General features: G+C 44.5%; 56 non-coding genes across 56 annotated transcripts; all 56 read right to left on the bottom strand.

Moving 5' to 3' along the window:
- Positions 1-77: 77 nt before the first annotated feature.
- Positions 78-150, bottom strand: TRNAF-AAA (transfer RNA phenylalanine (anticodon AAA)). Its single transcript has one exon. It is a non-coding gene; the product is annotated as a tRNA-Phe (tRNA).
- A 78-nt stretch (positions 151-228) lies between these two features.
- Positions 229-301, bottom strand: TRNAF-GAA (transfer RNA phenylalanine (anticodon GAA)). The gene has a single exon. It is a non-coding gene; the product is annotated as a tRNA-Phe (tRNA).
- Positions 302-808: 507 nt separating this feature from the next.
- TRNAF-GAA (transfer RNA phenylalanine (anticodon GAA)) lies at positions 809-881 on the bottom strand. The gene has a single exon. It is a non-coding gene; the product is annotated as a tRNA-Phe (tRNA).
- A 380-nt stretch (positions 882-1,261) lies between these two features.
- Positions 1,262-1,334, bottom strand: TRNAF-AAA (transfer RNA phenylalanine (anticodon AAA)). Its single transcript has one exon. It is a non-coding gene; the product is annotated as a tRNA-Phe (tRNA).
- Positions 1,335-1,863: 529 nt separating this feature from the next.
- TRNAF-GAA (transfer RNA phenylalanine (anticodon GAA)) lies at positions 1,864-1,936 on the bottom strand. Its single transcript has one exon. It is a non-coding gene; the product is annotated as a tRNA-Phe (tRNA).
- Positions 1,937-2,165: 229 nt separating this feature from the next.
- Positions 2,166-2,238, bottom strand: TRNAF-GAA (transfer RNA phenylalanine (anticodon GAA)). The gene has a single exon. It is a non-coding gene; the product is annotated as a tRNA-Phe (tRNA).
- A 78-nt stretch (positions 2,239-2,316) lies between these two features.
- Positions 2,317-2,389, bottom strand: TRNAF-AAA (transfer RNA phenylalanine (anticodon AAA)). Its single transcript has one exon. It is a non-coding gene; the product is annotated as a tRNA-Phe (tRNA).
- Positions 2,390-8,561: 6,172 nt separating this feature from the next.
- Positions 8,562-8,634, bottom strand: TRNAF-GAA (transfer RNA phenylalanine (anticodon GAA)). Its single transcript has one exon. It is a non-coding gene; the product is annotated as a tRNA-Phe (tRNA).
- An 822-nt stretch (positions 8,635-9,456) lies between these two features.
- On the bottom strand, positions 9,457-9,529 carry TRNAF-GAA (transfer RNA phenylalanine (anticodon GAA)). Its single transcript has one exon. It is a non-coding gene; the product is annotated as a tRNA-Phe (tRNA).
- Positions 9,530-9,910: 381 nt separating this feature from the next.
- TRNAV-GAC (transfer RNA valine (anticodon GAC)) lies at positions 9,911-9,983 on the bottom strand. Its single transcript has one exon. It is a non-coding gene; the product is annotated as a tRNA-Val (tRNA).
- Positions 9,984-10,061: 78 nt separating this feature from the next.
- TRNAF-GAA (transfer RNA phenylalanine (anticodon GAA)) lies at positions 10,062-10,134 on the bottom strand. The gene has a single exon. It is a non-coding gene; the product is annotated as a tRNA-Phe (tRNA).
- A 78-nt stretch (positions 10,135-10,212) lies between these two features.
- On the bottom strand, positions 10,213-10,285 carry TRNAF-GAA (transfer RNA phenylalanine (anticodon GAA)). The gene has a single exon. It is a non-coding gene; the product is annotated as a tRNA-Phe (tRNA).
- A 229-nt stretch (positions 10,286-10,514) lies between these two features.
- On the bottom strand, positions 10,515-10,587 carry TRNAF-GAA (transfer RNA phenylalanine (anticodon GAA)). Its single transcript has one exon. It is a non-coding gene; the product is annotated as a tRNA-Phe (tRNA).
- A 78-nt stretch (positions 10,588-10,665) lies between these two features.
- Positions 10,666-10,738, bottom strand: TRNAF-GAA (transfer RNA phenylalanine (anticodon GAA)). Its single transcript has one exon. It is a non-coding gene; the product is annotated as a tRNA-Phe (tRNA).
- A 78-nt stretch (positions 10,739-10,816) lies between these two features.
- TRNAF-GAA (transfer RNA phenylalanine (anticodon GAA)) lies at positions 10,817-10,889 on the bottom strand. Its single transcript has one exon. It is a non-coding gene; the product is annotated as a tRNA-Phe (tRNA).
- Positions 10,890-11,117: 228 nt separating this feature from the next.
- Positions 11,118-11,190, bottom strand: TRNAF-GAA (transfer RNA phenylalanine (anticodon GAA)). Its single transcript has one exon. It is a non-coding gene; the product is annotated as a tRNA-Phe (tRNA).
- A 77-nt stretch (positions 11,191-11,267) lies between these two features.
- On the bottom strand, positions 11,268-11,340 carry TRNAF-GAA (transfer RNA phenylalanine (anticodon GAA)). The gene has a single exon. It is a non-coding gene; the product is annotated as a tRNA-Phe (tRNA).
- A 229-nt stretch (positions 11,341-11,569) lies between these two features.
- TRNAF-GAA (transfer RNA phenylalanine (anticodon GAA)) lies at positions 11,570-11,642 on the bottom strand. The gene has a single exon. It is a non-coding gene; the product is annotated as a tRNA-Phe (tRNA).
- Positions 11,643-11,720: 78 nt separating this feature from the next.
- On the bottom strand, positions 11,721-11,793 carry TRNAF-GAA (transfer RNA phenylalanine (anticodon GAA)). The gene has a single exon. It is a non-coding gene; the product is annotated as a tRNA-Phe (tRNA).
- Positions 11,794-12,021: 228 nt separating this feature from the next.
- Positions 12,022-12,094, bottom strand: TRNAF-GAA (transfer RNA phenylalanine (anticodon GAA)). The gene has a single exon. It is a non-coding gene; the product is annotated as a tRNA-Phe (tRNA).
- Positions 12,095-12,171: 77 nt separating this feature from the next.
- On the bottom strand, positions 12,172-12,244 carry TRNAF-GAA (transfer RNA phenylalanine (anticodon GAA)). The gene has a single exon. It is a non-coding gene; the product is annotated as a tRNA-Phe (tRNA).
- Positions 12,245-12,473: 229 nt separating this feature from the next.
- On the bottom strand, positions 12,474-12,546 carry TRNAF-GAA (transfer RNA phenylalanine (anticodon GAA)). The gene has a single exon. It is a non-coding gene; the product is annotated as a tRNA-Phe (tRNA).
- A 78-nt stretch (positions 12,547-12,624) lies between these two features.
- TRNAF-GAA (transfer RNA phenylalanine (anticodon GAA)) lies at positions 12,625-12,697 on the bottom strand. The gene has a single exon. It is a non-coding gene; the product is annotated as a tRNA-Phe (tRNA).
- A 228-nt stretch (positions 12,698-12,925) lies between these two features.
- TRNAF-GAA (transfer RNA phenylalanine (anticodon GAA)) lies at positions 12,926-12,998 on the bottom strand. Its single transcript has one exon. It is a non-coding gene; the product is annotated as a tRNA-Phe (tRNA).
- A 229-nt stretch (positions 12,999-13,227) lies between these two features.
- TRNAF-GAA (transfer RNA phenylalanine (anticodon GAA)) lies at positions 13,228-13,300 on the bottom strand. Its single transcript has one exon. It is a non-coding gene; the product is annotated as a tRNA-Phe (tRNA).
- Positions 13,301-13,378: 78 nt separating this feature from the next.
- On the bottom strand, positions 13,379-13,451 carry TRNAF-GAA (transfer RNA phenylalanine (anticodon GAA)). The gene has a single exon. It is a non-coding gene; the product is annotated as a tRNA-Phe (tRNA).
- Positions 13,452-13,529: 78 nt separating this feature from the next.
- TRNAF-GAA (transfer RNA phenylalanine (anticodon GAA)) lies at positions 13,530-13,602 on the bottom strand. The gene has a single exon. It is a non-coding gene; the product is annotated as a tRNA-Phe (tRNA).
- A 78-nt stretch (positions 13,603-13,680) lies between these two features.
- Positions 13,681-13,753, bottom strand: TRNAF-GAA (transfer RNA phenylalanine (anticodon GAA)). The gene has a single exon. It is a non-coding gene; the product is annotated as a tRNA-Phe (tRNA).
- A 228-nt stretch (positions 13,754-13,981) lies between these two features.
- On the bottom strand, positions 13,982-14,054 carry TRNAF-GAA (transfer RNA phenylalanine (anticodon GAA)). The gene has a single exon. It is a non-coding gene; the product is annotated as a tRNA-Phe (tRNA).
- A 229-nt stretch (positions 14,055-14,283) lies between these two features.
- TRNAF-GAA (transfer RNA phenylalanine (anticodon GAA)) lies at positions 14,284-14,356 on the bottom strand. Its single transcript has one exon. It is a non-coding gene; the product is annotated as a tRNA-Phe (tRNA).
- A 78-nt stretch (positions 14,357-14,434) lies between these two features.
- TRNAF-GAA (transfer RNA phenylalanine (anticodon GAA)) lies at positions 14,435-14,507 on the bottom strand. Its single transcript has one exon. It is a non-coding gene; the product is annotated as a tRNA-Phe (tRNA).
- A 78-nt stretch (positions 14,508-14,585) lies between these two features.
- TRNAF-GAA (transfer RNA phenylalanine (anticodon GAA)) lies at positions 14,586-14,658 on the bottom strand. The gene has a single exon. It is a non-coding gene; the product is annotated as a tRNA-Phe (tRNA).
- A 229-nt stretch (positions 14,659-14,887) lies between these two features.
- Positions 14,888-14,960, bottom strand: TRNAF-GAA (transfer RNA phenylalanine (anticodon GAA)). Its single transcript has one exon. It is a non-coding gene; the product is annotated as a tRNA-Phe (tRNA).
- A 78-nt stretch (positions 14,961-15,038) lies between these two features.
- On the bottom strand, positions 15,039-15,111 carry TRNAF-GAA (transfer RNA phenylalanine (anticodon GAA)). The gene has a single exon. It is a non-coding gene; the product is annotated as a tRNA-Phe (tRNA).
- Positions 15,112-15,339: 228 nt separating this feature from the next.
- Positions 15,340-15,412, bottom strand: TRNAF-GAA (transfer RNA phenylalanine (anticodon GAA)). Its single transcript has one exon. It is a non-coding gene; the product is annotated as a tRNA-Phe (tRNA).
- Positions 15,413-15,641: 229 nt separating this feature from the next.
- On the bottom strand, positions 15,642-15,714 carry TRNAF-GAA (transfer RNA phenylalanine (anticodon GAA)). The gene has a single exon. It is a non-coding gene; the product is annotated as a tRNA-Phe (tRNA).
- A 229-nt stretch (positions 15,715-15,943) lies between these two features.
- TRNAF-GAA (transfer RNA phenylalanine (anticodon GAA)) lies at positions 15,944-16,016 on the bottom strand. Its single transcript has one exon. It is a non-coding gene; the product is annotated as a tRNA-Phe (tRNA).
- A 78-nt stretch (positions 16,017-16,094) lies between these two features.
- Positions 16,095-16,167, bottom strand: TRNAF-GAA (transfer RNA phenylalanine (anticodon GAA)). Its single transcript has one exon. It is a non-coding gene; the product is annotated as a tRNA-Phe (tRNA).
- Positions 16,168-16,245: 78 nt separating this feature from the next.
- On the bottom strand, positions 16,246-16,318 carry TRNAF-AAA (transfer RNA phenylalanine (anticodon AAA)). The gene has a single exon. It is a non-coding gene; the product is annotated as a tRNA-Phe (tRNA).
- A 78-nt stretch (positions 16,319-16,396) lies between these two features.
- Positions 16,397-16,469, bottom strand: TRNAF-GAA (transfer RNA phenylalanine (anticodon GAA)). The gene has a single exon. It is a non-coding gene; the product is annotated as a tRNA-Phe (tRNA).
- Positions 16,470-17,001: 532 nt separating this feature from the next.
- On the bottom strand, positions 17,002-17,074 carry TRNAF-GAA (transfer RNA phenylalanine (anticodon GAA)). The gene has a single exon. It is a non-coding gene; the product is annotated as a tRNA-Phe (tRNA).
- Positions 17,075-17,303: 229 nt separating this feature from the next.
- On the bottom strand, positions 17,304-17,376 carry TRNAF-GAA (transfer RNA phenylalanine (anticodon GAA)). Its single transcript has one exon. It is a non-coding gene; the product is annotated as a tRNA-Phe (tRNA).
- A 229-nt stretch (positions 17,377-17,605) lies between these two features.
- On the bottom strand, positions 17,606-17,678 carry TRNAF-GAA (transfer RNA phenylalanine (anticodon GAA)). The gene has a single exon. It is a non-coding gene; the product is annotated as a tRNA-Phe (tRNA).
- A 78-nt stretch (positions 17,679-17,756) lies between these two features.
- On the bottom strand, positions 17,757-17,829 carry TRNAF-GAA (transfer RNA phenylalanine (anticodon GAA)). Its single transcript has one exon. It is a non-coding gene; the product is annotated as a tRNA-Phe (tRNA).
- Positions 17,830-18,058: 229 nt separating this feature from the next.
- On the bottom strand, positions 18,059-18,131 carry TRNAF-GAA (transfer RNA phenylalanine (anticodon GAA)). Its single transcript has one exon. It is a non-coding gene; the product is annotated as a tRNA-Phe (tRNA).
- Positions 18,132-18,360: 229 nt separating this feature from the next.
- On the bottom strand, positions 18,361-18,433 carry TRNAF-GAA (transfer RNA phenylalanine (anticodon GAA)). The gene has a single exon. It is a non-coding gene; the product is annotated as a tRNA-Phe (tRNA).
- A 229-nt stretch (positions 18,434-18,662) lies between these two features.
- Positions 18,663-18,735, bottom strand: TRNAF-GAA (transfer RNA phenylalanine (anticodon GAA)). Its single transcript has one exon. It is a non-coding gene; the product is annotated as a tRNA-Phe (tRNA).
- A 78-nt stretch (positions 18,736-18,813) lies between these two features.
- Positions 18,814-18,886, bottom strand: TRNAF-GAA (transfer RNA phenylalanine (anticodon GAA)). Its single transcript has one exon. It is a non-coding gene; the product is annotated as a tRNA-Phe (tRNA).
- A 507-nt stretch (positions 18,887-19,393) lies between these two features.
- TRNAF-GAA (transfer RNA phenylalanine (anticodon GAA)) lies at positions 19,394-19,466 on the bottom strand. Its single transcript has one exon. It is a non-coding gene; the product is annotated as a tRNA-Phe (tRNA).
- A 229-nt stretch (positions 19,467-19,695) lies between these two features.
- Positions 19,696-19,768, bottom strand: TRNAF-GAA (transfer RNA phenylalanine (anticodon GAA)). Its single transcript has one exon. It is a non-coding gene; the product is annotated as a tRNA-Phe (tRNA).
- An 832-nt stretch (positions 19,769-20,600) lies between these two features.
- On the bottom strand, positions 20,601-20,673 carry TRNAF-GAA (transfer RNA phenylalanine (anticodon GAA)). The gene has a single exon. It is a non-coding gene; the product is annotated as a tRNA-Phe (tRNA).
- Positions 20,674-20,751: 78 nt separating this feature from the next.
- TRNAF-GAA (transfer RNA phenylalanine (anticodon GAA)) lies at positions 20,752-20,824 on the bottom strand. The gene has a single exon. It is a non-coding gene; the product is annotated as a tRNA-Phe (tRNA).
- Positions 20,825-21,053: 229 nt separating this feature from the next.
- TRNAF-GAA (transfer RNA phenylalanine (anticodon GAA)) lies at positions 21,054-21,126 on the bottom strand. The gene has a single exon. It is a non-coding gene; the product is annotated as a tRNA-Phe (tRNA).
- A 229-nt stretch (positions 21,127-21,355) lies between these two features.
- On the bottom strand, positions 21,356-21,428 carry TRNAF-GAA (transfer RNA phenylalanine (anticodon GAA)). The gene has a single exon. It is a non-coding gene; the product is annotated as a tRNA-Phe (tRNA).
- Positions 21,429-21,657: 229 nt separating this feature from the next.
- TRNAF-GAA (transfer RNA phenylalanine (anticodon GAA)) lies at positions 21,658-21,730 on the bottom strand. The gene has a single exon. It is a non-coding gene; the product is annotated as a tRNA-Phe (tRNA).
- Positions 21,731-21,808: 78 nt separating this feature from the next.
- On the bottom strand, positions 21,809-21,881 carry TRNAF-GAA (transfer RNA phenylalanine (anticodon GAA)). The gene has a single exon. It is a non-coding gene; the product is annotated as a tRNA-Phe (tRNA).
- Between the last annotated feature and the right edge of the window lie 2,760 nt (positions 21,882-24,641).

The following is a 24,641-nucleotide window of genomic DNA, read 5'->3' as shown; positions in this document are numbered from 1 at the left end:
CTCTTTCATGAAATCAGGGAAACTTTTCTGAAGCAAATAATTTACTCTAAGATATACTATCCAAAAAGATTTCATATTACCGAAACCTGGGATCAAACCAGGGACCTTTAGATCTTTAGTCTAACGCTCTTCCAACTGAGCTATTTCGGCTCTTGTTCAAGCAGCTAGGGAATTTTTCCTGAAGAAAATAATTTACTTTAAGATACACGATCCAAAAACCTCTCCTGTTGCCGAAACCTAGGATCGAACCAGGGACCTTTAGATCTTCAGTCTAACGCTCTCCCAACTGAGCTATTTCGGCTCATATTCAAGCAGCTAGGGAATCTTTCCTGAAGCAAATATTTCACTTTAAGATACACGACCCAAAAAGCTCTCGTATTTCCGAAACCCGGGATCGAACCAGGGAGCTTTAGATCTTCAGTCTAACGCTCTCCCAACTGAGCAATTTCGGCTCATAATCACGCAGCTAGGGAATTTTTCCTGAAGAAAATAATTTACTTTAAGATACACGATCCAAACACCTCTGCTGTTGCCGAAACCCGGGACCTTTAGATCTTCAGTCTAACGCTCTCCCAACTAAGCTATTTCGGCTCTTTTTCATGTAACCAGGGACACTTTCCTTGGGAAAGCAGTTTACTTTAATGTACACGACCCAAAAAGCTTTCATGTTGCCGAAACCCGGGACCTTTAGATCTTCAGTCTAACGCTCTCCCAACTGAGCTATTTCGGCTCTTATTCATGCAACCAGGTAAACTTTCCTGAAGCAAATAATTTACTTTAAGATACTCGACCCATAAAGCTCTCGTGATGCCGAAACCCGGGATCGAACCAGGGACCTTTAGATCTTCAGTCTAACGCTCTCCCAACTGAGCTATTTCGGCTCATGTTCAAGCAACTTGGGAATTTTTCCTGAAGCAAATAATTTACTTTAAGATACACGATCCAAAAGCCTCTCCTGTTGCCGAAACCCGGGATCGAACCAGAGACCTTTAGATCTTCAGACTAACGCTCTCCCAGCTGAGCTATTTCGGCTCTCGTTCATGCAATCAGGTAAACTCTCCTGAAGCAAATAATTTACTTTAAGATACACGACCCAAAAAGCTCTCGTGTTGCCGAAACCCGGGATCGAACCAGAGACCTTTAGATCTTCAGACTAACGCTCTCCCAGTTGAGCTATTTCGGCTCTCGATCATGCAACCAGGTAAACGTTTCTGAAGCAAATAATTTACTTTAAGATATACTATCCAAAAAGATTTCATATTACCGAAACCTGGGATCAAACCAGGGACCTTTATATCTTTAGTCTAACGCTCTTCCAACTGAGCTATTTCGGCTCTTGTTCAAGCAGCTAGGGAATGTTTCCTGAAGAAAATAATTTACTTTAAGATACACGATCCAAAAACCTCTCCTGTTGCCGAAACCTAGGATCTAACCAGGGACCTTTAGATCTTCAGTCTAACGCTCTCCCAACTAAGCTATTTCGGTTCTCGTTCATGCAAGCAGGAAAACCTTCCTGAAGCAAATAATTTACTTTAAGATACACGACCCAAAAAGCTCTCGTGTTGCCTAAACCCGGGATCGAACCATGGACCTTTAGATCTTCAGTCTGACGCTCTCCCAACTGAGCTATTTCGGCTCATGTTCAAGTAGCTAAGGAATTTTTCCCGAAGAAAATAATTTACTTTAAGATACACGTCCCAAAAAGCTCTCGTGTTATCGAAACCCGGGATTGAACCAGGGACCTTTAGATCATCAGTTTAACCCTTTCCCATCTGAGCTATTTCGGCTCATTACAAGCAGCTAGGGAATTTTTCTGAAGCATATAATTTACTTTAAGATACACGATCCAAAAACCTCTCCTGTTGCCGAAACCCGGGATCGAACCAGGGACCTTTAGATTTTCAGTCTAACGCCCTCCCAACTGAGCCATTTCGGCTCTCTTTCATGAAACCAGGGAAACTTTTCTGAAGCAAATAATTTACTCTAAGATATACTATCCAAAAAGATTTCATATTGCCGAAACCTGGGATCAAAACAGGGACCTTTAGATCTTCAGTCTAACGCTCTCCCAACTAAGCTATTTCGGCTCTTTTTCATGTAACTATTGACACTTTCCTTGGGAAAAAAGTTTACTTTAATGTACACGACCCAGAAAGCTTTCATGTTGCCGAAACCCGGGATCGAACCAGGGACCTTTAGATCTTCAGTCTAACGCCCTCCCAACTGAGCTATTTCGGCTCTCTTTCATGAAACCAGGGAAACTTTTCTGAAGCAAATAATTTACTTTAAGATATAGTATCCAAAAAGATTTCATATTACCGAAACCTGGGATCAAACCAGGGACCTTTAGATCTTTAGTCTAACGCTCTTCCAACTGAGCTATTTCGGCTCTTGTTCAAGCAGCTAATGAATTTTTCCTGAAGAAAATAATTTACTTTAAGATACACGATCCAAAAACCTCTCCTGTTGCCGAAACCTAGGATCGAACCAGGGACCTTTAGATCTTCAGTCTAACGCTCTCCCAACTAAGCTATTTCGGTTCTCGTTTATTCAACCAGGTAAACTTTCCTGAAGCAAATAATTTACTTTAAGATACACGACCCAAAAGCTCTCGTGTTGCTGAAACCCGGGATCGAACCAGGGACCTTTAGATCTTCAGTCTAACGCTTTTTTTTTTCTTTTTTTTTAATATAAAACAAAATTTGATACAACAGGCAAAATTAATCAATGCTACATTTTACAAATCAGCACGTATCGAACAATTATAGCCAGTCTAAAAATTCTTTGACGTGCTTTAAAAAATATTCATCACGATTCAATAACAAAAAATGGGAGCTGTAGGTGAGACGTAGTTCGCGTTTTAAAATGGCGTAACAACGTTTTTCTAAAATATTTAACGAGACTTTGGCAGTACTAATTAAAAAGGAACGTGCATTTAAAACTAGCCATTTAAAGAGTGACGTTAAGAAATGGACGAATTTCAACCGGGATTTAGGGCGAATGCCGGCCGAACAATGTTGAAAGATGATAAAAGAGTCCCTATCCGGCGTACAACTGCCCAGCACACTGTCAAGGGCCAAGCCTAATTTAGTGACAAAGAGGGACTGCCAGAGCCGAATCGAAAAGGGGCAGCGCAAGAAAATATGCTCTAAAGTCTCGACAGTTTGTAAGCAAAACACGCAAGTGGGGTTAGACGAAAGGCCGATAGCGAAAAGACGCTCAGACGTAAAGAGAGCCCCATGCACCACTTGAAGGTTGACGTCGCGATGAGAAGGACGAAGCAAAGACGAATGTAACGTTGACCAGGCAGGGCGAGGCAGGGGACCCCCAAAGAACCGGCGCCAGGCATGCTCACCTGGGGACTCAGCAACTGTGGTGAGCGCAAAACGACCGTAGATGACCTTGCTGGTCAGGGCAGTCAAGGCGAAATCCGCACCCGTATGATCGACTAACTTCGCTCCGACCGTACGACAGAAGCGTCGCCGCGACCGAACGCGGGAAAGCCAAGTCTCCGGGAGAACAGAATGGATATACTGAACCGCAGTTGTAAGCCACGACGGGCATGGGGCGTCCGAAGCTAATCCACACAGATCAGCAATCGCGGGACTGGGTAAAAAACCCGGAACCACTTCGTATGTAAAATCCCGTAAGCGATACAGACCGTGAGAAAGAAAAACCGCACGAGCACGCGGACTGAGACCGGACATGTCAATACGCGGGTTGAAGAATAAAACCGAATTTAATAAATCGGGCGGGTCGGGACAATGAAGACTTTGAGAGGCACAGAATTCAGACCAGGCGAGCCAAAGCTCACGATACCGGGGTGAGAGCCTCGCGACATACGAGGCAGGGAGCGTGCACCGCAAAATGTCAAATCCCGGGTCCAAGGCATCCAAGGAAGGACTCAACAAATACTGAGCCAGTTCGTACGTACGTTGCGCGTCGGCGCCCGTAATATACCGTAACAGTTCTTGCAAGCGAAACGTGAGTTTCTTCGTGCGCAAGTCAACCAGCCCAAAGCCGCCGACCTTCTTCGGACGCGTAAGCAGAGAATAACCGACCGTATGGGCGCGATTACCCCACAAAAAATCCAGGGTTTCCCGGCGAAAGTCGTCCTCAAACCGATGCGGTAGCGCGAGGGACCGCAGCGAATGCCCCAGTAACGACATGGCCAAAGTGTTGACCACCACGATCTTGCCCGACAAGGAAAGGCGCCGACCTTTCCAAGCGCGAAGGACACGACGGAATTTAGCCAAACGCGGGGTCCAGTTAAGATCGTCCGATACCGCGCCATCCGTACTGAGAAAGATGCCCAAAATCTCGAGCGGATCGGACGAAATAGTGAGGTCCGCAACGGTGGATGGGGCCCGACCCCGGTTGCAGCCCAACCACATACCCCGACACTTGGAGATGTTCAAGTCGGAACCCGACGCGAGGCCATACCGCTGATATTCCCGCACAACTTCCAAGACGGAGGCTGTATCACGGACCACCAAGGCATTGTCATCGACATGAACCCGTAACAAGGGAGGAGGCTGAAAGGTCGGCCAAAGAATCCGGACGATAGCGGGACGGCATTCCAAGGCGTAGCATAGGGGTTCAGAAGACAGAACGTAAAGCAAGGGACTAAGCGGACAGCCCTGGCGGACCGATCGACCGAGCTGAAAAAAGTCTGTTAAATATCCATTTATTTTCAGGCAAGACTTGCTGCCAACGAGAAATAATTGAATCCACTTGCGAAAAGGCTCGCCGAAGCCAAAAGCGCGAAGTACAGCAAAGAGGTAGTCCCACGAAACCTGATCAAACGCTTTCGCGAGATCTAATTTAACGAGGATACCCGACCCGCGAGACCGGTGCAGAAAGTCCAATATGTCAGAGAAAAGGGCGGGAGTACTGGTCGCGGAACGTGATCGAACGGCGCCCGTTTGCGAACCATGAATTAACGACGGAAAAATTGAAGAAAGCCGTGAACCGAGTACTTTCGCGACGAGCTTATAGTCCGCGTTTAGCAACGTGATGGGGCGTCTGTGCTTGACGTCTCTTAAATCTCCGGCTTTAGGCAGCAAAATAATGAGACCTTCCTTCATAGAAGGAGGAAGGCGACCCTCAGAATGACAATGGAAAAGTAGTTCAACAAATTCTTCCTGAATATGTGGCAACACGAATCGCCAGAACTCATTCGTGAAACCGTCAGTACCCGGGCTTTTGCCGGCGGGAGCGCAATTTAAGACCATTGAAATGTCCGCCCACCGTATCGGGGCATCACAAGCCTGCGCGTCGGCCGCGCAAAGTCTGTTAGTAACGAAAGACGCGTAATAGTCAATTAAAGCCCGGTCAGTAGGACGTCGACGAGACATCGCCGCGAAGTGTTCAAAATAGCGCTGCCGAACGGCCCCCGGTTCCGTGAGGAGCTGCGCGTCAGGCGCGAAGACACACTTGATCGACTTAGAAGACTGCCGATGACGTTCCAGGCGGAGAAAAAAGGACGTAGGACGCTCACCGGCCGTGCGCCATTGCTGGTTAGCCCGAACTACTGCCCCCTGCAGCACTCCCCTGTCGAAGTCGTTTAAGGCCTCCTTCGCCGCAAGAAAGTCCGCGAGACCAACCGAGGAATCAGAGGCGGCCAGCTGAGCCTTGGACAAGGCTTCGCGTAAGCGAGTTCGGTCGGCGCGATCACGCGAGGCTTGAACCTTCCCGTACAACATGGCATGTTCGCGTAGGGACTGCTTTAAAGCTTCGTACCATGCAAATTTGTCCGGCGATTCGCGAAAGCGTTGCCGACTCCGGCGAAGAATTCGTAAAACCGCCTGGCGGTAGGCGTCGAACTGCAAGAGACGCGCATTAAATGACCACGTACCGGGGCCCATCTTAACGCCGTCCAAGACGAGACGGAGTTCAAGGGCGCGATGATCCGAAAGGGGACACGGTAAGATCTGACAGGTCGTAACATTTTGACGGTCCTCCCCGGCAAGGAGAACATAGTCGATGCGCGATTGAATAAAAGAGCCATACACGGGACCGGACCAGGTCCAGTCAAAGTTGTCCGCATGTGTTGCGCGCCTAACATCAATGAGGCGAGTATCGCGTAGAAAGCGGAATAAGGCAGTCGAGCCCAAACGCGAAGAGGATCCAGGCAATGGTCGGCGATCGAGACCTGGCTGCGCGACGTCGTTAAAGTCCCCGACGACGAGGGGACGTGAACAGCTCGAGACCACCCCACGCAAACGGTCATAAAAGGGCAAGCGATCGGGCGCGACATTCGAAAGATACACGTTCACGATATCCAGAGGTTCGCCGTCAATGGACAAAGACGCCAAAATAAACCGGCCCTCTCCACTACGGAGGACGCGGGATGGCAAAACGTCAAGACCCGCCCGTATGCAAATAGCAACACCGCGAAAACCGGAAACAGGCTCATTATCAAAATAAAAGGGACCGAGCCAAAGCGACCGAAAAACCGCGACATGGGAGCCCGACCAGTGAGTCTCTTGGAAACACAAAACGTCAAAACCTTTGCTCCATTCAACTAATTCTTTCATCTTCGCCAGAGCCCGCAAACCGCGGACGTTAAGAGAAACTATTTTTATCATTGAAGGGCGAGAGCAGCGGAGGGGTCACCTGGTCAGCTATACGTGGAGAAGGAGTCCGACCAAACAAGGGGAGGTCTGACTTAGGCCTTTTCAGCCCCTGCTTACCACCAACAACACGCCAGTTGCCCTGGCCATCTTCGGGCAAAACGGAAGGTTCACCCTCACTACTAGAAACTGGACGTTTCGGGGCCGCAACCAGTACTTCAGAGTCTCCAGGCGCTGCAAATGTGGGCCCGCCCTCCGGGATAACCTCGGCGGAAGAAACACCAACTGGCAAGTCTTCAGAAGGAGCAGCAGTCGGCAGACGTCGAGGTATGTCAACATTGGGGCAAACCCGCGCGATATGCCCCTGGGCGTCACACCGGCGGCAAACGAAAAGAGGACAATCCTTGTAGAGGTGAGAGTTAGACAGACACTTATTACAAACTTTGCCCTGTCGATCATGCCGAACGCGGTAGGAGCTTTCGAGCCCCATGACGTCGACCAAACGCACACTATAAGGTAAGCTAGAGACACCCTCTGGTAGCGAGACCTTCACCGATCGTTGCCCGTAATACTTGCCATTTATACGCTCCCAAACCACCTCACTTTTTAACTCGCAATTGTAACTCAACAACTTTGCCTTTAAAACGTCATCCGACACAAACTCCGGGAGATCAAAAAATGTAGCAATGATCTCGCGACTCCCAACCTTACGCACCACGCAATCTTCCGCCTCTAGCCCAAGACCTAATTCCGCGCAATTATCCGCATCTTCCACAGAGACAAAAGTTACGAAAAATCCGCCTTTCGTACTCACCACCGACGAATAAGAATCCGAACCAAAAGACAAGGACAAAGCTTCTTCAATCTTCGCAACAACGCGCTCCTGACATTCCACAAAAACCGAACGTTTCAAAACTTCCATCGTGTTAGTAGATAAGTTGAACAAATAACGGGACTCTGCCCGAGGCAGAGCCCAAAACGCGAGAAACCAGACACAAAATATACAGCAAAAAAGTAACTCACGCAAAGATACCGATAAAAAAGCCCAAAAGGCCGAAAAAAAAAACTCGCGAACAAGAGGAGAAGCCGAGGACGGACCGAGAGAAAAACACGACCGCACTCGACGAAAACCAAAACGCGAATCAGTCTAACGCTCTCCCAACTGAGCTATTTCGGCTCATATTCAAGCAGCTAGGGAATCTTTCCTGAAGCAAATAATTTACTTTAAGATACACGACCCAAAAAGCTCTCGTATTTCCGAAACCCGGGATCGAACCAGGGAGCTTTAGATCTTCAGTCTAACGCTCTCCCAACTGAGCAATTTCGGCTCATAATCACGCAGCTAGGGAATTTTTCCTGAAGAAAAAAATTTACTTTAAGATACACGATCCAAACACCTCTGCTGTTGCCGAAACCCGGGACCTTTAGATCTTCAGTCTAACGCTCTCCCAACTAAGCTATTTCGGCTCTTTTTCATGTAACCAGGGACACTTTCCTTGGAAAAGCAGTTTACTTTAATGTACACGACCCAAAAAGCTTTCATGTTGCCGAAACCCGGGACCTTTAGATCTTCAGTCTAACGCTCTCCCAACTGAGCTATTTCGGCTCTTATTCATGCAACCAGGTAAACTTTCCTGAAGCAAATAATTTACTTTAAGATACTCGACCCATAAAGCTCTCGTGATGCCGAAACCCGGGATCGAACAGGGGACCTTTAGATCTTCAGTCTAACGCTCTCCCAACTGAGCTATTTCGGCTCATGTTCAAGCAACTTGGGAATTTTTCCTGAAGAAAGTAATTTACCTTAAGGTACACGATCCAAAAACCACTCCTGTTGCCGAAACCCGGGATCGAACCAGGGACCTTTAGATCTTCAGTCTAACGCTCTCCCAACTGAGCTATTTCTGCTCTCGTTCATGCAACCAGGTAAACTTTCCTGAAGCAAATAATTTACTTTAAGATACACGACCCAAAAAGCTCTCGTGTTGCCGAAACCCGGGATCGAACCAGGGACCTTTAGATCTTCAGTCTAACGCTCTCCCAACTGAGCTATTTCGGCTCATATTCAAGCAGCTAGGGAATTTTTCACGAAGAAAATAATTAACTTTAAGATACACGATCCAAAAACCTCTCCTGATGCCGAAACCCGGGATCGAACCAGGGACCTTTAGATCTTCAGTCTAACGCTCTCCCAACTGATCTATTTCGGCTCTCGTTCATGCAACCAGGTAAACTTTCCTGAAGCAAATAATTTACTTTAAGATACACGATCCAAAAAACCTCTCCTGTTGCCGAAACCCGGGATCGAACCAGAGACCTTTAGATCTTCAGACTAACGCTCTCCCAGCTGAGCTATTTCGGCTCTCGTTCATGCAACCAGGTAAACTTTCCTGAAGCAAATAATTTACTTTAATGTACACGACCCAAAAAGCTTTCATGTTGCCGAAACCCGGGACCTTTAGATCTTCAGTCTAACGCTCTCCCAACTGAGCTATTTCGGCTCTTATTCATGCAACCAGGTAAACTTTCCTGAAGCAAATAATTTACTTTAAGATACTCGACCCATAAAGCTCTCGTGATGCCGAAACCCGGGATCGAACAGGGGACCTTTAGATCTTCAGTCTAACGCTCTCCCAACTGAGCTATTTCGGCTCATGTTCAAGCAACTTGGGAATTTTTCCTGAAGAAAGTAATTTACCTTAAGGTACACGATCCAAAAACCACTCCTGTTGCCGAAACCCGGGATCGAACCAGGGACCTTTAGATCTTCAGTCTAACGCTCTCCCAACTGAGCTATTTCTGCTCTCGTTCATGCAACCAGGTAAACTTTCCTGAAGCAAATAATTTACTTTAAGATACACGACCCAAAAAGCTCTCGTGTTGCCGAAACCCGGGATCGAACCAGGGACCTTTAGATCTTCAGTCTAACGCTCTCCCAACTGAGCTATTTCGGCTCATATTCAAGCAGCTAGGGAATTTTTCACGAAGAAAATAATTAACTTTAAGATACACGATCCAAAAACCTCTCCTGATGCCGAAACCCGGGATCGAACCAGGGACCTTTAGATCTTCAGTCTAACGCTCTCCCAACTGATCTATTTCGGCTCTCGTTCATGCAACCAGGTAAACTTTCCTGAAGCAAATAATTTACTTTAAGATACACGATCCAAAAAACCTCTCCTGTTGCCGAAACCCGGGATCGAACCAGAGACCTTTAGATCTTCAGACTAACGCTCTCCCAGCTGAGCTATTTCGGCTCTCGTTCATGCAACCAGGTAAACTTTCCTGAAGCAAATAATTTACTTTAAGATACACGACCCAAAAAGCTCTCGTGTTGCCGAAACCCGGGATCGAACCAGGGACCTTTACATCGTCAGTCTAACGCTCTCCCAACTGAGCTATTTCGGCTCATATTCAAGCAGCTAGGGAATTTTTCCCGAAGAAAATAATTTACTTTAAGATACACGATCCAAAAACCTCTCCTGATGCCGAAACCCGGGATCGAACCAGGGACCTTTAGATCTTCAGTCTAACGCTCTCCCAACTGAGCTATTTCGGCTCTCGTTCATGCAACCAGGTAAACTTTCCTGAAACAAATAATTTACTTTAAGATACACGATCCAAAACCCTCTCCTGTTGCCGAAACCCGGGATCGAACCAGGGACCTTTAGATCTTCAGTCTAACGCTCTCCCAACTGAGCTATTTCGGCTCTTATTCATGCAACCAGGTAAACTTTCCTGAAGCAAATAATTTACTTTAAGATACTCGACCCAAAAAGCTCTCGTGATGAAGAAACCCGGGAGCGAACCAGGGACCTTTAGATCTTCAGACTAACGCTCTCCCAACTGAGCTATTTCGGCTCATATTCAAACAGCCAGGGAATTTTTCCTGAAGAAAGTAATTGACCTTAAGGTACACGACCCAAAAAGCTCTCGTGTTGCCGAAACCCGGTATCGAACCAAGGACCTTTAGATCTTCAGTCTAACGCTCTCCCAACTGAGCTATTTCGGCTCATATTCAAGCAGCTAGGGAATTTTTCCTGAAGCAAATAATTTACTTTAAGATACACGATCCAAAAACCTCTCCTGATGCCGAAACCCGGGATCGAACCAGGGACCTTTAGATCTTCAGACTAACGCTCTCCCAGCTGAGCTATTTCGGCTCTCGGTCATGCAACCAGGTAAACTTTCCTGAAGCAAATAATTTACTTTAAGATACACGACCCAAAAAGCTCTCGTGTTGCCGAAACCCGGGATCGAACCAGGGACCTTTAGATCTTCAGTCTAACGCTCTCCCAACTGAGCTATTTCGGCTCATATTCAAGCAGCTAGGGAATTTTTCCTGAAGCAAATAATTTACTTTAAGATACACGATCCAAAAAGATTTACTATTGCCGAAAACTGGGATCAAACCAGGGACCTTTAGATCTTCAGTCTAACGCTCTCCCAACTAAGCTATTTCTGCTCGTTTTCATGTAACCAGGGACACTTTCCTTGGAAAGTAGTTTACTTTAATGTACACGACCCAATAAGCTTTCATGTTGCCGAAACCCGGGATCGAACCAGGGACCTTTAGATCTTCAGTCTAACGCTCTCCCAACTAAGCTATTTCGGCTCTTTTTCATGTAACCAGGGACACTTTCCTTGGAAAGTAGTTTACTTTAATGTACACGACCCAAAAAGCTTTCATGTTGCCGAAACCCGGGATCGAACCAGGGACCTTTAGATCTTCAGTCTAACGCTCTCCCAACTGAGCTATTTCGGCTCTTATTCATGCAACCAGGTAAACTTTCCTGAAGCAAATAATTTACTTTAAGATACTCGACCCAAAAAGCTCTCGTGATGAAGAAACCCGGGAGCGAACCAGGGACCTTTAGATCTTCAGACTAACGCTCTCCCATTTGAGCTATTTCGGCTCATATTCAAACAGCCAGGGAATTTTTCCTGAAGAAAGTAATTGACCTTAAGGTACACGACCCAAAAAGCTCTCGTGTTGCCGAAACCCGGTATCGAACCAAGGACCTTTAGATCTTCAGTCTAACGCTCTCCCAACTGAGCTATTTCGGCTCATATTCAAGCAGCTAGGGAATTTTTCCTGAAGCAAATAATTTACTTTAAGATACACGATCCAAAAACCTCTCCTGATGCCGAAACCCGGGATCGAACCAGGGACCTTTAGATCTTCAGACTAACGCTCTCCCAACTGAGCTATTTCGGCTCATATTCAAGCAGCTAGGGAATTTTTCCTGAAGCAAATAATTTACTTTAAGATACACGATCCAAAAAGATTTACTATTGCCGAAAACTGGGATCAAACCAGGGACCTTTAGATCTTCAGTCTAACGCTCTCCCAACTAAGCTATTTCTGCTCGTTTTCATGTAACCAGGGACACTTTCCTTGGAAAGTAGTTTACTTTAATGTACACGACCCAATAAGCTTTCATGTTGCCGAAACCCGGGATCGAACCAGGGACCTTTAGATCTTCAGTCTAACGCTCTCCCAACTAAGCTATTTCGGCTCTTTTTCATGTAACCAGGGACACTTTCCTTGGAAAGTAGTTTACTTTAATGTACACGACCCAAAAAGCTTTCATGTTGCCGAAACCCGGGATCGAACCAGGGACCTTTAGATCTTCAGTCTAACGCTCTCCCAACTGAGCTATTTCGGCTCTTATTCATGCAACCAGGTAAACTTTCCTGAAGCAAATAATTTACTTTAAGATACTCGACCCAAAAAGCTCTCGTGATGAAGAAACCCGGGAGCGAACCAGGGACCTTTAGATCTTCAGACTAACGCTCTCCCATTTGAGCTATTTCGGCTCATATTCAAACAGCCAGGGAATTTTTCCTGAAGAAAGTAATTGACCTTAAGGTACACGACCCAAAAAGCTCTCGTGTTGCCGAAACCCGGTATCGAACCAAGGACCTTTAGATCTTCAGTCTAACGCTCTCCCAACTGAGCTATTTCGGCTCATATTCAAGCAGCTAGGGAATTTTTCCTGAAGCAAATAATTTACTTTAAGATACACGATCCAAAAACCTCTCCTGATGCCGAAACCCGGGATCGAACCAGGGACCTTTAGATCTTCAGACTAACGCTCTCCCAACTGAGCTATTTCGGCTCATATTCAAGCAGCTAGGGAATTTTTCCTGAAGCAAATAATTTACTTTAAGATACACGATCCAAAAAGATTTACTATTGCCGAAAACTGGGATCAAACCAGGGACCTTTAGATCTTCAGTCTAACGCTCTCCCAACTAAGCTATTTCGGCTCTTTTTCATGTAACCAGGGACACTTTCCTTGGAAAGTAGTTTACTTTAATGTACACGACCCAAAAAGCTTTCATGTTGCCGAAACCCGGGATCGAACCAGGGACCTTTAGATCTTCAGTCTAACGCTCTCCCAACTGAGCTATTTCGGCTCTTATTCATGCAACCAGGTAAACTTTCCTGAAGCAAATAATTTACTTTAAGATACTCGACCCAAAAAGCTCTCGTGATGAAGAAACCCGGGAGCGAACCAGGGACCTTTAGATCTTCAGACTAACGCTCTCCCAACTGAGCTATTTCGGCTCATATTCAAACAGCCAGGGAATTTTTCCTGAAGAAAGTAATTGACCTTAAGGTACACGACCCAAAAAGCTCTCGTGTTGCCGAAACCCGGTATCGAACCAAGGACCTTTAGATCTTCAGTCTAACGCTCTCCCAACTGAGCTATTTCGGCTCATATTCAAGCAGCTAGGGAATTTTTCCTGAAGCAAATAATTTACTTTAAGATACACGATCCAAAAACCTCTCCTGATGCCGAAACCCGGGATCGAACCAGGGACCTTTAGATCTTCAGACTAACGCTCTCCCAGCTGAGCTATTTCGGCTCTCGGTCATGCAACCAGGTAAACTTTCCTGAAGCAAATAATTTACTTTAAGATACACGACCCAAAAAGCTCTCGTGTTGCCGAAACCCGGGATCGAACCAGGGACCTTTAGATCTTCAGTCTAACGCTCTCCCAACTGAGCTATTTCGGCTCATATTCAAGCAGCTAGGGAATTTTTCCTGAAGCAAATAATTTACTTTAAGATACACGATCCAAAAACCTCTCCTGATGCCGAAACCCGGGATCGAACCAGGGACCTTTAGATCTTCAGACTAACGCTCTCCCAACTGAGCTATTTCGGCTCATATTCAAGCAGCTAGGGAATTTTTCCTGAAGCAAATAATTTACTTTAAGATACACGATCCAAAAAGATTTACTATTGCCGAAAACTGGGATCAAACCAGGGACCTTTAGATCTTCAGTCTAACGCTCTCCCAACTAAGCTATTTCGGCTCTTTTTCATGTAACCAGGGACACTTTCCTTGGAAAGTAGTTTACTTTAATGTACACGACCCAAAAAGCTTTCATGTTGCCGAAACCCGGGATCGAACCAGGGACCTTTAGATCTTCAGTCTAACGCTCTCCCAACTGAGCTATTTCGGCTCTTATTCATGCAACCAGGTAAACTTTCCTGAAGCAAATAATTTACTTTAAGATACTCGACCCAAAAAGCTCTCGTGATGAAGAAACCCGGGAGCGAACCAGGGACCTTTAGATCTTCAGACTAACGCTCTCCCAACTGAGCTATTTCGGCTCATATTCAAACAGCCAGGGAATTTTTCCTGAAGAAAGTAATTGACCTTAAGGTACACGACCCAAAAAGCTCTCGTGTTGCCGAAACCCGGTATCGAACCAAGGACCTTTAGATCTTCAGTCTAACGCTCTCCCAACTGAGCTATTTCGGCTCATATTCAAGCAGCTAGGGAATTTTTCCTGAAGCAAATAATTTACTTTAAGATACACGATCCAAAAACCTCTCCTGATGCCGAAACCCGGGATCGAACCAGGGACCTTTAGATCTTCAGACTAACGCTCTCCCAGCTGAGCTATTTCGGCTCTCGGTCATGCAACCAGGTAAACTTTCCTGAAGCAAATAATTTACTTTAAGATACACGACCCAAAAAGCTCTCGTGTTGCCGAAACCCGGGATCGAACCAGGGACCTTTAGATCTTCAGTCTAACGCTCTCCCAACTGAGCTATTTCGGCTCATATTCAAGCAGCTAGGGAATTTTTCCTGAAGCAAATAATTTACTTTAAGATACACGATCCAAAAAGATTTACTATTGCCGAAAACTGGGATCAAACCAGGGACCTTTAGATCTTCAGTCTAACGCTCTCCCAACTAAGCTATTTCGGCTCTTTTTCATGTGACCAGGGACACTTTCCTTGGGAAAGTAGTTTACTTTAATGTACACGACCCAAAAAGCTTTCATGTTGCCGAAACCCGGGATCGAACCAGGGACCTTTAGATCTTCAGTCTAACGCTCTCCCAATTGAGCTATTTCGGCTCTTATTCATGCAATCAGGTAAACTCTCCTGAAGCAAATAATTTACTTTAAGGTACACGACCCAAAAAGCTCTCGTGTTGCCGAAACCCGGGATCGAACCAGGGACCTTTAGATCTTCAGTCTAACGCTCTCCCAACTGAGCTATTTCGGCTCATATTCAAGCAGCTAGGGAATTTTTCCTGAAGCAAATAATTTACTTTAAGATACACGATCCAAAAAGATTTACTATTGCCGAAAACTGGGATCAAACCAGGGACCTTTAGATCTTCAGTCTAACGCTCTCCCAACTAAGCTATTTCGGCTCTTTTTCATGTAACCAGGGACACTTTCCATGGAAAGTAGTTTACTTTAATGTACACGACCCAAAAAGCTTTCATGTTGCCGAAACCCGGGATCGAACCAGGGACCTTAAGATCTTCAGTCTAACGCTCTCCCAACTGAGCTATTTCGGCTCTTATTCATGCAACCAGGTAAACTTTCCTGAAGCAAATAATTTACTTTAAGATACTCGACCCAAAAAGCTCTCGTGATGAAGAAACCCGGGAGCGAACCAGGGACCTTTAGATCTTCAGACTAACGCTCTCCCAACTGAGCTATTTCGGCTCATATTCAAACAGCCAGGGAATTTTTCCTGAAGAAAGTAATTGACCTTAAGGTACACGACCCAAAAAGCTCTCGTGTTGCCGAAACCCGGTATCGAACCAAGGACCTTTAGATCTTCAGTCTAACGCTCTCCCAACTGAGCTATTTCGGCTCATATTCAAGCAGCTAGGGAATTTTTCCTGAAGCAAATAATTTACTTTAAGATACACGACCCAAAAAGCTCTCGTATTTCCAAAACCCGGGATCGAACCAGGGACCTTTAGATCTTCAGTCTAACGCTCTCCCAACTGAGCAATTTCGGCTCATATTCACGCAGCTAGGGAATATTTCCTGAAGAAAATAATTTACTTTAAGATACACGATCCAAACACCTCTGCTGTTGCCGAAACCCGGGATCGAACCAGGGACCTTTAGATCTTCAGTCTAACGCTCTCCCAACTGAGCTATTTCGGCTCATGTTCAAGCAACTTGGGAATTTTTCCTGAAGAAAGTAATTTACCTTAAGGTACACGATCCAAAAACCTCTCCTGTTGCCGAAACCCGGGATCGAACCAGGGACCTTTAGATCTTCAGTCTAACGCCCTCCCAACTGAGCTATCTCGGCTCTCTTTCATGAAACCAGGGAAACTTTTCTGAAGCAAATAATTTACTTTAAGATATACTATCCAAAAAGATTTCATATTACCGAAACCTGGGATCAAACCAGGGACCTTTAGATCTTTAGTCTAACGCTCTTCCAACTGAGCTATTTCGGCTCTTGTTCAAGCAGCTAGGGAATTTTTCCTGAAGCAAATAATTTACTTTAAGATACACGATCCAAAAACCTCTCCTGATGCCCAAACCCGGGATCGAACCAGGGACCTTTAGATCTTCAGTCTAACGCTCTCCCAACTGAGCTATTTCGGCTCTCGTTCATGCAACCAGGTAAACTTTCCTGAAGCAAATAATTTACTTTAAGATACACGATCCAAAAAACCTCTCCTGTTGCCGAAACCCGGGATCGAACCAGAGCCCTTTAGATCTTCAGACTAACGCTCTCCCAGCTGAGCTATTTCGGCTCTCGGTCATGCAACCAGGTAAACTTTCCTGAAGCAAATAATTTACTTTAAGATACACGACCCAAAAACCTCTCGTGTTGCCGAAACCCGGGATCGAACCAGGGACCTTTAGATCTTCACTCTAACGCTCTCCCAACTGAGCTATTTTGGCTCATATTCAAGCAGCTAGGAAATTTTTCCTGAAGCAAATAATTTACTTTAAGATACACGATCCAAAAAGATTTACTTTTGCCGAAAACTGGGATCAAACCAGGGACCTTTAGATCTTCAGTCTAACGCTCTCCCAACTAAGCTATTTCGGCTCTTTTTCATGTAACCAGGGACACTTTCCTTGGGAAAGTAGTTAACTTTAATGTACACGACCCAAAAAGCTTTCATGTTGCCGAAACCCGGGATCGAACCAGGGACCTTTAGATCTTCAGTCTAACGCTCTCCCAATTGAGCTATTTCGGCTCTTATTCATGCAACCAGGTAAACTTTCCTGAAGCAAATAATTTACTTTAAGATACTCGACCCAAAAAGCTCTCGTGATGAAGAAACCCGGGAGCGAACCAGGGACCTTTAGATCTTCAGACTAACGCTCTCCCAACTGAGCTATTTCGGCTCATATTCAAACAGCCAGGGAATTTTTCCTGAAGAAAGTAATTGACCTTAAGGTACACGACACAAAAAGCTCTCGTGTTGCCGAAACCCGGTATCGAACCAAGGACCTTTAGATCTTCAGTCTAACGCTCTCCCAACTGAGCTATTTCGGCTCATATTCAAGCAGCTAGGGAATTTTTCCTGAAGCAAATAATTTACTTTAAGATACACGACCCAAAAAGCTCTCGTATTTCCGAAACCCGGGATCGAACCAGGGACCTTTAGATCTTCAGTCTAACGCTCTCCCAACTAAGCAATTTCAGCTCATATTCACGCAGCTAGGGAATTTTTCCTGAAGAAAATAATTTACTTTAAGATACACGATAAAAACGCCTCTGCTGTTGCCGAAACCCGGGATCGAACCAGGGACCTTTAGATCTTCAGTCTAACGCTCTCCCAACTGAGCTATTTCGGCTCTTATTCATGCAATCAGGTAAACTTTCCTGAAGCAAATAATTTACTTTAAGATACTCGACCCAAAAAGCTCTCGTGATGCCGAAACCCGGGATCGAACCAGGGACCTTTAGATGTTCAGTCTAACGCTCTCCCAACTGAGCTATTTCGGCTCATGTTCAAGCAACCAGGTAAACTTTCCTGAAGCAAATAATTTACTTTAAGATACACGACCCAAAAAGCTCTCGTGTTGCCGCAACCCGGGATCGAACCAGGGACCTTTAGATCTTCAGTCTAACGCTCTCCCAACTGAGCTATTTCGGCTTATATTCATGCAGCTAGGGAATTTTTCCCTAAGAAAATAATTCACTTTAAGATACACGATCCAAAAACCTCTCCTGTTGCCGAAACCCGGGATCGAACCAGGGACCTTTAGATCTTCAGTCTAACGCTCTCCCAACTGAGCTATTTCGGCTCTTATTCATGCAACCAGGTAAACTTTCCTGAAGCAAAAAATTTGCTTTAAGATACTCGACCCAAAAAGCTCTCGTGATGAAGAAACCCGGGAGCGAACCAGGAACCTTTAGATCTTCAGACTAACGCTCTCCCACCTGAGCTATTTCGGCTCATATTCAAACAGCCAGGGAATTGTTCCTGAAGAAAGTAATTGACCTTAAGGTACACGACCCAAAAAGCTCTCGTGTTGCCGAAACCCGGTATCGAACCAAGGACCTTTAGATCTTCAGTCTAACGCTCTCCCAACTGAGCTATTTCGGCTCATATTCAAGGAGCTAGGGAATTTTTCCTGAAGCAAATAATTTACTTTAAGATACACGACCCAAAAAGCTCTCGTATTTCCGAAACCCGGGATCGAACCAGGGACCTTTAGATCTTCAGTCTAACGCTCTCCCAACTGAGCTATTTCGGCTCATGTTCAAGCAACTTGGGAATTTTTCCTGAAGAAAGTAATTTACCTTAAGGTACACGATCCAAAAACCTCTCCTGTTGCCGAAACCCGGGATCGAACCAGGGACCTTTAGATCTTCAGTCTAACGCCCTCCCAACTGAGCTATTTCGGCTCTCTTTCATGAAACCAGGGAAACTTTTCTGAAGCAAATAATTTACTTTAAGATACTCGACCCAAAAAGCTCTCGTGTTGCTGAAACCCGGGATCGAACCAGGGACCTTTAGATCTTCAGTCTAACGCTCTCCCAACTGAGCTATTTCGGCTCATATTCAAGTAGCTAGGGAATCTTTCCTGAAGCAAATAATTTACTTTAAGATACACGACCCAAAAAGCTCTCGTATTTCCGAAACCCGGGATCGAACCAGGGAGCTTTAGATCTTCAGTCTAACGCTCTCCCAACTGAGCAATTTCGGCTCATAATCACGCAGCTAGGGAATTTTTCCTGAAGAAAATAATTTACTTTAAGATACACGATCCAAACACCTCTGCTGTTGCCGAAACCCGGGACCTTTAGATCTTCAGTGTAACGCTCTCCCAACTAAGCTATTTCGGCTCTTTTTCATGTAACCAGGGACACTTTCCTTGGGAAAGCAGTTTACTTTAATGTACACGACCCAAAAAGCTTTCATGTTGCCGAAACCCGGGACCTTTAGATCTTCAGTCTAACGCTCTCCCAACTGAGCTATTTCGGCTCTTATTCATGCAACCAGGTAAACTTTCCTGAAGCAAATAATTTACTTTAAGATACTCGACCCATAAAGCTCTCGTGATGCCGAGACCCGGGATCGAACCAGGGACCTTTAGATCTTCAGTCTAACGCTCTCCCAACTGAGCTATTTCGGCTCATGTTCAAGCAACTTGGGAATTTTTCCTGAAGAAAGTAATTTACCTTAAGGTACACGATCCAAAAACCTCTCCTGTTGCCGAAACCCGGGATCGAACCAGGGACCTTTAGATCTTCAGTCTAACGCTCTCCCAACTGAGCTATTTCTGCTCTCGTTCATGCAACCAGGTAAACTTTCCTGAAGCAAATAATTTACTTTAAGGTACACGACCCAAAAAGCTCTCGTGTTGCCGAAACCCGGGATCGAACCAGGGACCTTTAGATCTTCAGTCTAACGCTCTCCCAACTGAGCTATTTCGGCTCATATTCAAGAAGCTAGGGAATTTTTCCTGAAGCAAATAATTTACTTTAAGATACACGATGCAAAAAGATTTACTATTGCCGAAAACTGGGATCAAACCAGGGACCTTTAGATCTTCAGTCTAACGCTCTCCCAACTAAGCTATTTCGGCTCTTTTTCATGTAACCAGGGACACTTTCCTTGGAAAGTAGTTTACTTTAATGTACACGACCCAAAAAGCTTTCATGTTGCCGAAACCCGGGATCGAACCACGGACCTTTAGATCTTCAGTCTAACGCTCTCCCAACTGAGCTATTTCGGCTCTTATTCATGCAACCAGGTAAACTTTCCTGAAGCAAATAATTTACTTTAAGATACTCGACCCAAAAAGCTCTCGTGATGAAGAAACCCGGGAGCGAACCAGGGACCTTTAGATCTTCAGACTAACGCTCTCCCAACTGAGCTATTTCGGCTCATATTCAAACAGCCAGGGAATTTTTCCTGAAGAAAGTAATTGACCTTAAGGTACACGACACAAAAAGCTCTCGTGTCGCCGAAACCCGGTATCGAACCAAGGACCTTTAGATCTTCAGTCTAACGCTCTCCCAACTGAGCTATTTCGGCTCATCTTCAAGCAGCTAGGGAATTTTTCCTGAAGCAAATAATTTACTTTAAGATACACGACCCAAAAAGCTCTCGTATTTCCGAAACCCGGGATCGAACCAGGGACCTTTAGATCTTCAGTCTAACGCTCTCCCAACTAAGCAATTTCAGCTCATATTCACGCAGCTAGGGAATTTTTCCTGAAGAAAATAATTTACTTTAAGATACACGATAAAAACACCTCTGCTGTTGCCGAAACCCGGGATCGAACCAGGGACCTTTAGATCTTCAGTCTAACGCTCTCCCAACTGAGCTATTTCGGCTCTTATTCATGCAATCAGGTAAACTTTCCTGAAGCAAATAATTTACTTTAAGATACTCGACCCAAAAAGCTCTCGTGATGCCGAAACCCGGGATCGAACCAGGGACCTTTAGATCTTCAGTCTAACGCTCTCCCAACTGAGCTATTTCGGCTCATGTTCAAGCAACCAGGTAAACTTTCCTGAAGCAAATAATTTACTTTAAGATACACGACCCAAAAACCTCTCGTGTTGCCGCAACCCGGGATCGAACCAGGGACCTTTAGATCTTCAGTCTAACGCTCTCCCAACTGAGCTATTTCGGCTTATATTCATGCAGCTAGGGAATTTTTCCCTAAGAAAATAATTCACTTTAAGATACACGATCCAAAAACCTCTCGTGTTGCCGAAACCCGGGATCGAACCAGGGACCTTTAGATCTTCAGTCTAACGCTCTCCCAACTGAGCTATTTCGGCTCTTATTCATGCAACCAGGTAAACTTTCCTGAAGCAAAAAATTTGCTTTAAGATACTCGACCCAAAAAGCTCTCGTGATGAAGAAACCCGGGAGCGAACCAGGAACCTTTAGATCTTCAGACTAACGCTCTCCCACCTGAGCTATTTCGGCTCATATTCAAACAGCCAGGGAATTGTTCCTGAAGAAAGTAATTGACCTTAAGGTACACGACCCAAAAAGCTCTCGTGTTGCCGAAACCCGGTATCGAACCAAGGACCTTTAGATCTTCAGTCTAACGCTCTCCCAACTGAGCTATTTCGGCTCATATTCAAGGAGCTAGGGAATTTTTCCTGAAGCAAATAATTTACTTTAAGATACACGACCCAAAAAGCTCTCGTATTTCCGAAACCCGGGATCGAACCAGGGACCTTTAGATCTTCAGTCTAACGCTCTCCCAACTGAGCAATTTCGGCTCATATTCACGCAGCTAGGGAATTTTTCCTGAAGAAAATAATTTACTTTAAGATACACGATCCAAACACCTCTGCTGTTGCCGAAACCCGGGATCGAACCAGGGACCTTTAGATCTTCAGTCTAACGCTCTCCCAACTGAGCTATTTCGGCTCTTATTCATGCAACCAGGTAGACTTTCCTGAAGCAAATAATTTACTTTAAGATACTCGACCCAAAAAGCTCTCGTGTTGCCGAAACCCGGTATCGAACCAAGGACCTTTAGATCTTCAGTCTAACGCTCTCCCAACTGAGCTATTTCGGCTCATATTCAAGGAGCTAGGGAATTTTTCCTGAAGCAAATAATTTACTTTAAGATACACGACCCAAAAAGCTCTCGTATTTCCGAAACCCGGGATCGAACCAGGGACCTTTAGATCTTCAGTCTAACGCTCTCCCAACTGAGCAATTTCGGCTCATATTCACGCAGCTAGGGAATTTTTCCTGAAGAAAATAATTTACTTTAAGATACACGATCCAAACACCTCTGCTGTTGCTGAAACCCGGGATCGAACCAGGGACCTTTAGATCTTCAATCTAACGCTCTCCCAACTGAGCTATTTCGGCTCATATTATTTAATCACATCTCGTGAATCACAGTCGCACGGATTCTAGCTCCCGTTAAGCCTCGGCCTGATTGTGAAACGCTTTTAACCTGACTAAGGCTTAGTAAAGTTGATAACAAATTTTAATCTTCCCTCTATTTTAAATGAGTTTTAACGAATAATAAACGGACGTTGGTATTTATCTACCGGAATTATTAACTATTAACAACATAATGACAAACTATTGTTTAACGGCTTGCAAATTCAACCGTGGTGGACAAAAACATGGGGACATGCTAAACTGTGGTTTTTGTAATGAATGGTTTCACATAAAGTGCCTTGCATTAACGAAAGTGGTCCCGGGCTCTTTCTGGATTTGCCCGGAATGCCTCCAAGACTTAATCGAGCTTAAATCACTTCTCCCTGAACTGAAGAAACTTAAATCATGGAAGGGGAAAAGAACCCAAGAAGTACAAGACATCAATGAATCAATAGCACTGGTAAATGAACAGTTGGATGACATGACCAAAGAGCTACAATGTCAGTCTACGGCTGTAGATCAAGTTACAACTTCCTCTCAGGAACTTAAAGAAAACGTTATGGGTGAACTTAACTCTATAAAAGTTGCGCTAAGGGCAAACGAAGAAACTATAAAAACCGTACAAGAGGTAACCTCGGATAGTTTCAAACTGCTTGAAGAACAAATGCACAACAAAAACAAACATCAAGGTTTGGTACCCCATATACCCCGAGAAATATATGCTGTAACTAACCCTTCGGTAGAGAAATCAATTTCACAGAGCTACAAGGATGCGGTTCTTGATCCAAAAAATCAACGTAACAGAGCAAATCCGAGACAAATAGAAAAACCATTTGTAAAGAATAAATATACGGACCTCTACACTAAACACCAGGATAGTTCCACATCTCATAAACTCAACAAAGATAAAAATAAACAACAAAAGACAAACCCCAAGCTTAATTCGACAAGACCAGGCCCTAAAGCCGACGACTTGGAGAAAACTTTCAAATTAAAAGCGTTGAAAGAAAATGACGTATACTACATTGGAAACTGTGCTAACGATACAACAGAAAACTCGCTAGCAGAATATATAGAAAGTAAGAACATAGACATTACCAGCTTGAGAACCTCCTCAAAAGATCCCAAAGGTGACTATCGAAACTTTATCCTAAACACCTCTACAGCACTAGAAGATGTACTTAAACCAGAGATATGGCCAATCGGTATATCTTGTGCCATCCTAGGCCGAACAAAATCGAAGGATACTAAAGTTTGGGGCACCCATGGGGATCCCACTGATATACGGTGTGGCGTAACTTCCGTGAGATTCATCTTATCTAACTTTTCGAGTGACACGGAGCTAAAAGATCTACAAGAGCACCTTCAAGATCTGCAGATAACACCTATTATAACAACAATAATGGAATCAGGCCGGTATACAAAGACCTTTATTGTCGACTGCGCAAGGGACCAAGAAAATACAATGCGAAACAAGAGCAATTGGCCAGCCGGGATAAGAATAAGAAGAGATACTCCTACTGATGAGGTGTGACTCTATTACCAAGTAAACAACTTTTTAAACAATAATTATAAAGATAAAGGTCTTAAAATCGGTCAATTAAATATACGCAGCCTAAAATACAAAATTACAGAGATTGAATATCTATTAAGACAATACAATTTAGATATACTTGGCCTAACTGAAACATGGTTGAAAGATGATATCCCAGACTTGGTATGCAACATAAATGGGTACTCTTTATGGAGGCAAGATCGATGTGGTAAAAATGGAGGAGGTGTAGCTATTTACTATAAATCTGGAATTCCGATTACCCGCCTGAATCAAATCGAAGAAAACAACTTAGCTGAGTCAAACTTGGAGTCAATGTGGACCTCTATCGAATATAAAAATTCTAGCAGATTAGTTATCGGAGTAATATATATTCCTCCAAACGCAAAATTTCCCGATACTGCTGATAACTTACGAAATTATATAGAATCTGTTTACTTAAAATCAAATACAGAGATTATAGTTCTTGGGGACACTAACTGCGACCTAATGCAAATAAACTCTCTATCAACAAAAACTAAGCAATTACAACAGGCTATGATCGATCTTAAGCAACTAATTACTGTTCCAACTAGAATAACATTAAAAACTAAAACCTTAATCGACCATATATACACCAATTACCCAGATAGAATTACAGAAACAAAAGTTATCACCTGTAGTGTATCCGATCACGACCTGACATATATAACAAGGAGAAAGACATGTCCAAAAACTAGAAACACCCTAAAGGCTGTTAGGAACCTTAAAAAGATAGATACCGAGAGGTTTGTTAAAGAGCTACAACAGAAATTAGACATAACTGAGTCTGAAATCTCCGACGCGGATCTAGGAATACAGTATCTAACACAAGCAATAACTAGCTGCTTAGATTCACATGCGCCGCTT

Source organism: Phalangium opilio, unplaced genomic scaffold (assembly GCF_054372755.1).
Source record: "Phalangium opilio isolate 3A_F unplaced genomic scaffold, DU_Popi_V2 ptg000217l_1, whole genome shotgun sequence".
In the NCBI taxonomy this organism is placed as follows: domain Eukaryota; kingdom Metazoa; phylum Arthropoda; class Arachnida; order Opiliones; family Phalangiidae; genus Phalangium; species Phalangium opilio.
The sequence above is the reverse complement of the archived record's forward strand: the minus strand, read 5'-3'. Positions and strand labels throughout refer to the sequence as shown.